Source organism: Macaca nemestrina, chromosome 13, assembly GCF_043159975.1.
Source record: "Macaca nemestrina isolate mMacNem1 chromosome 13, mMacNem.hap1, whole genome shotgun sequence".
Lineage (NCBI taxonomy): Eukaryota > Metazoa > Chordata > Mammalia > Primates > Cercopithecidae > Macaca > Macaca nemestrina.
In genome coordinates this window covers 109864326-109870511 of record NC_092137.1, presented here as the reverse complement: position 1 = coordinate 109870511, position 6186 = coordinate 109864326, and positions in this window count along the sequence as shown.

Sequence of the window (6186 nt, the reverse complement as noted above, 5' to 3'; positions counted from 1 at the left end):
CTGGATCTTGGTGCTTCCCAGTCTCAGACGCTGTGCAGGCTCTGAGGGGTCTCGCCGGGAAAACTTGAACATTCGGCCCCCAGGGTGGAGTGGGGCTGCAGTGGGTCTTGCAGAAACTGGAAGTGGGGGTGAGTGTCTCGCAAGCGGGACCTTTCAAATGGGCCCAGCAGGCTGCATCTGTGGATATGGTGCCGCCTAACTCAGGGCTGTGGCCAGCAGGGCCTGAAAGGCTACAGCGGGCTCTGTTTCTGCTCTCTCTTGAGAGAGTCTCTGCACGGTTTTCCTTGGTCTTTGTCTATTTGGAGGACGCTTCCCCCTTTCTTGGGCTTACCAAGCCTTCTGAGCTGCCTTGTTGAGTATGACAAAGCCCTGAGAAGGCATTTTTATCGCATAATTATGTTATCCTGGTGGCTGGATAAATGACCTGCAAATGTGGGTGACTCAGTAGCTCTGAGGGTGCTCAATATTCAAGACAGGTGGGAAGAAAATGTTCAGGCAGGTGTCAGAGAATCTGTTCTCTGCTTCACACTGGGGCCCTGGTTTGCTGACAGTCTTCACACTCGATCCAAAATGGGGATAATGAAGTCTCACGGATTCGCCTTCAGCTGAGAGCTGCCTCCAGCACAGTCTTGTGTGAGTAAGAGTTTATAGGTTGGGTGCAAAGGGCGGGCGTCAGTTAATCTTATTTGTGGTGGTGCTTATGGTGGCTTTTCCGTAAGGAATTTAGACTTTATTAGCTTTGGCAAGGGAATCCTGAGTGATAAAGTGGAAGAATGCTTCAGGAAATTCTGGAACCTGCAGTGAGTTTGGAATCTGTATGAAATTGAGATTTAGATTCTCACGATTTCCTAATGCTACCCCAAAACCCAGTAGTTGAGACAGTCGTAGAGCTTCAGTTGTGCTGCCCCGGTTCCCCATTTTAAAAGGAACACGTTGCTTTCATCTAGAATGTTCTGAGCTCTGAGTGCTGCCAGCGGAGTTTCCAGCTCTCTGCATCAGAGGGGAAGCCAGGACTGTGCTCACGGTGTCGCGGCAGCTGGGAGCTGAACCTGGACCTCAGGCACGTGTGATGCTGACCATTTTCTATAAACTCCGAGGGTGCAGTGGTCTCCTTGGCACTTTACAGTCCTCTGAAGCTTTTGATGTGTCTGTACTTTATAGATTTTTCAGAAGTAGACGGCCTTTTCCCACACCCTTGGGCTGAGTTTTGTCAGAGGCTGGTGTGTGGGAAGCACCACACCCACATTCTGACAGCGAAGACTGGTGCCCAAACGAGGTCAGAGTGGAAATTTGTTTTTCCTTCCCTCCAGTCTGGTCCAGCTGCTCCCTGCTTGGCCAGAAGAAAATCATGCTTATCCAAGTCATAGGCAAACCCCCGAAGTCGAACATTTGTCTTTTTTCTTTAATATACCCATTGAGTTTTTATGGGACGATAGATGGAGAAGTGTTTTTTAGGGGAAAATTAATTTCTTTAATTACAGAGAACTTTTTGGACAAACTGTAATCAAGAAGCTATTGTGTAATAAGATCTAGTTAAATACTACAGTTGAAAGCTCTTTATATTTGATCTTAAACTTGGGCCTGGTATGCATGTCCGCACGCTCGCGCTCATGACGCCAGGCTCCGCTGTGAACTACAGGCACGGTACAGACTTTCCGGTTGCTTTTTTGAAAGTCTTACTGCTTGGCCTCTCGGACTCAAATGTTGAGTTAGGTTGATTCTGTTCAGAATGTTCATCCCTCCATCTAGGGTCCAGTCATCTTTCAGGAAGGAACCGTCTTCCTCATCTTTGTCCCCTACAGTATTGTATATTTAATAGTTAAATATTTATAGGTTACATGGGTGACTGATCTGTTCATTAGGAGGAAAACAATGCCAATTTTTACATCATTATAATGGACTTGTTAAATGACTGTTAGTATAATGAAGTTTACATGGCAAAAGAGGCTTTGCAGATGTGACTGTAACGGACAGTGAGATGGGGGAGGACCCTGGGTTGTCCAGGTGGGGTCTAGCGTCCTCACATGTGCATTGATGAGAGGGAGTACGAGGGTCTGCCTCAGAGGAGGAGACCTGAGGATGAGATAGAGGCCAGAGGGCTGTGGGGCTGAGGGCGGGGGTGGGGTAGGGGCCGGAGGGGCATGGGCCAAGGGTGGGACAGGGGCCTGAGGGGTGCAGGGCTGAGGCTGGGGCAGTGGTCAGAGGGGTGTGGGGCTGTGAACCAAGCTGCATGGTGGCCTCTATGAATTGGGAGACTCCAGGCAGGAACACAACCTACTGACCCCTTGACTTCAGCCCTGGGACTCCTGACTTTCAGGGCTGAGAGGAGGTTTGCGTTTGTGGTAATTTGTTGCAGCAGCAATAGGAAGTTAATGCAGTGTATCTGTTCTTCACCTCCAAACCTTTGAAAAGTAACCCTGTTGTATCGGCCTTTTGTGTGCCCTAAATTCTAATGAGATGGTTTGTAGGAAATAACGGACACAAACGACGGCAGAACACAAAGTTGGACAGAAGCAGTGTCTTCTGTGGTTCTGTAGTTTGGGTCTGTGAAGTTAGATTTCGGTCAGAGAGTGTGTGGTCTTGTTCAGTGTATACCTGGAGTACTTGTTCAGAGCTCCTGGGGGAGTGGTCTTTAACACTGTTAGCATTAAAACTCCAAGCACATCAGGGCCAGAGTTCCTGAGTCAGTGTTAGGCGACCTTTGAATAAGAGTTGGCATGTAGAATCTGCCCACTTTACTAGCATGAAGCAGCCAATTTTTTTGTTTGTTTGTTTCTTTTTTGAGACCGAGTCTTGTTCTGTCACCCAGACTGGAGTACAGTGGCTCGGCCTCGGCTCACTGCAACCTCCGCCGCCTGTACTCAAGTGATTCTCCTGCTTCAACCTCCAAATTGCATGATTTACTTTTCTGTTTTATATACTTAGTATATGACAACTCTGCAAACTTTATCAATACAAATGACATGCCAGAACTTATGAGAATCCAGCATTTTCCCATGCAAATTAGTAGTGATGTGGAATTCCTGGGCTGGTTTGGTTTTATAAGACGTAGGGGCGGATTCTTTGCCTAATTTCTGTGGAGCTAACAATTGTTAATCACCCAGCACTCTTACCTCCCCCAACAGCTCAGGTGAGCGGGTTACCCCCGCTGTCATGATGAGAGGCAGGAGACTGAGGCTCAGATGAGCAGGTGACACATTACTGTCCAGCCCCACCCACCCCGTAGTTTCCTGCCATGGCTCAGCTATCTTCCTACGAGAAAGGACAGACACCCTGGTGCTGGGTAGAATTCCTTGTGAACCCCTTTGCATCCTCCAGGGAGTTCTTGCTTTACAGTGGTGGCTCATGGGAAGGCCTCTGGCCCACTGAGAAAGCGACTCATGTTGTGACATTACTGTCTCTCTGTCCGGCTACTGTCGATTGGGTGATTTGTAAAGAGACATTTATTGCTCACAGCTCTGGAGGCGGAAAAGTCCAAGGTCAAGGCAGTCCAAGGTCAAGGCACCTGCACATCTGGTGTTCCAGGGCCTGTGGCATACAGACGGCAGCACCTCACAGGGTCTTGCGTGGCAGCAGGCGTCTCATCGGGACTCACATGGTGGAGGAGCAGGAGGGCTCCTCCATCTCCCAACAAGGACACCAACCCCAGTCCTGAGAGCAGGACCTCCCAAAGGCCCCACCTCTTAATGTATCCCACCGGAGATGGTTTCAGCATGAGGTTTTGGGGACATTCAGGCCAGAGCCATTGCTCTGCTGTGGTGTTAGGGCTGCATGGCATCATTACTGCAGCAGAGCCACAGCCTTCTCATCTGCATTTGCTGCAGGAGGAAGACGAAGGTGCCTGTGCAAGTTGTGGTTCGGTGCAAGAAGTGGAGACCCTCTGGGGAATCTTAGCAGGAGGAACTCGAGGCTTTGAGAACTGACACCTTAGGACTGTACTTTTCTTCAGACTGTAAAAACCTTGGTGTGTGATAATACTGAATATTTCCTGAGCCCTGTGATCCTGTAAAACAGTGGTGGTTAAGACATTCCCCCTCCCTACAACTAGGCCCCCACTTTTACTGCAAGAAGCCCCTTCCCATGTGGCTTAGGCTGACTGGCGGATGACCATTTACCGAGGACAAGGCCAGACACAGGCCTTCAAACCCCCCATCTCTGCCTTATAAGTGATTAGCTAAACTGCCTGTTCCCACTGATCAATCACCTCCCACCTTGAAATGGTTCTTCGTGGTGCAGTTGCGCCTAGGGGGGTGGACTTGTCTTTGACTGTTGCCTTCCACAGAGGACGGTTAGGATGGGCAGGAAAGAATTCTCTGCTACAGGTCTGCATTCCAGGCTGTTTCCAGAAGTGGGAATTCTTGTGCCCTGGAGTCTGGGAATGGATTTCTAGTGTCCCAGCTTCAGGTGGAGTTGAAATTGAGTGAGGCAACCCACCACACCCATCTGGAGCCAGGAACTGGAGCCATTTTTAAAGTGGCAGTTTCTCCATAAGATTACCCAAAAAATGCGCTCAGCACGTTTCTTTCTTTCTCATATGCATTTGGCCATCTAAAATGGGAATGGTGGTTTTTTGAAGCATGGATGTAGTTTGAAATTTTGAGTATTGTAAAGCTTAATGTAGCTTCTTAAAATGTTTGCCTGATTATCTGGAGATTTACTAAACCTTTGGAGTGGTAATTATGAATTGATCTCTATGACTTTGCTTTCTATGATGCAATGAAAGTACTCTAATGAACACCTCTGCAGTTGGGTCAGCAGGCGATTGGCCAAAACAAATTCTGCTTTTTGGGTTTCTTTAACCAAACAAGGGAGTAGAGTGTAGGCCGAAGTGGCAAATTCATTTCAGAGCACGCCAGAGCCCTCAGTGATTGAGCAGCCTTCTCAGGTGAACGTGTAATGTGCCGTGAGTCTTGGCAAGCCTGGCTACTGATGTGTGCACGTGACACCACGGAGCCACACCTAGGAAGATGTGGTTTCTGTAACAAGCTTTGGAAAACCAAAGTTCAACTTAATTATCCAACTTTGTTATAGAAAAAGCTTAGACCAGATGGCCAAAGACCTGATTGTTTCATGGTTGAGACATGGTTATAAAATTGCCCTTACTTGGTGCCAATCAGTGTTGGTCCACAGTGATACGCCTCCAACCTCACTGAATAGTTTGGAGACTGATATGAGACTGTGAAAATCTCCTTAAGGTGAAAAGGGCTCTGGGGCACCCGGGAATATCCGTACACCCGTGGCCATTCCCCTATAAGGTGGAAAGGACGGCTGGGTCACGCGGGAGCATCCGCACACCCATGGCCGTCCTCTTTAAGGTGGAAAGGGCTGCTGGGGTGCCCCGCAATATCTGCTCACCCGCGGCCATTGTTCCTGTCCCCCTTTCTGCTCAGTCACCTCTGTGTTCCCGCATTCAGGCTTGGGAAACTCATGAACAGCTTGTCCCCTGGGCTGGGGAGGAAGGAGTGGGAGGTTGTTCTGAGGCTCTGTCACTGTCTGCCCTGTCATGAGCTGGGCAAGGCAGTGGCAGTGGCAGTGACCCTGGAGGAGTCTGGTCAGTGAAGGCTCCGGCAGGAAATGCTGAGGCTTGAGGTGGCTCTGCCAGTCATAACCAAATGTCTTCCCTCTTATTTCCATGATTCCTTCTAGTTCTGCACCTTGCACTGCAGAGTCTCTGTGTGTCTATAAATATACATAAGTTACGATACAGGTGTCTCTTTCCCCTCTGTCTGGGGCTGGGCCCAGGGAGTGAAGTGCAAGACCCCCTTACTGCTGGATGCCTACCAGCACGAGGCACTGCCTACCCTGCTAACGAATGCCTCCAGCGAGTCCTGGAAGCCTCCTTCTGAGCACCTGGCCTGTTGACGGTGTATATGGGAGACAACTGAGCTCCCCTTGCCCCACCCTGAGCAGAGACTGGGGAGGCGGCGGCAGCACTGCCCCCATGGTGCATCCTTGGTGCATGGAGGAAAGTCTGTTCATGCTTAAAACACAGCCCATCCTCTCAAAAGCAGGGTGACAACCACATTTACATCTGGAATCTTAAAAAAGGGCCCGTCTCCCTGAGAGAAGAACGTGGCATGTATGTGTGTACCTCCATTGTTTTCTTTGAGACAGTTTCCCTGTCACCCAGGCTGGAGTGCGGTGGTGAGATCTCACTGCAAGCTCCGCCTCCCGGGTTCATGCAAT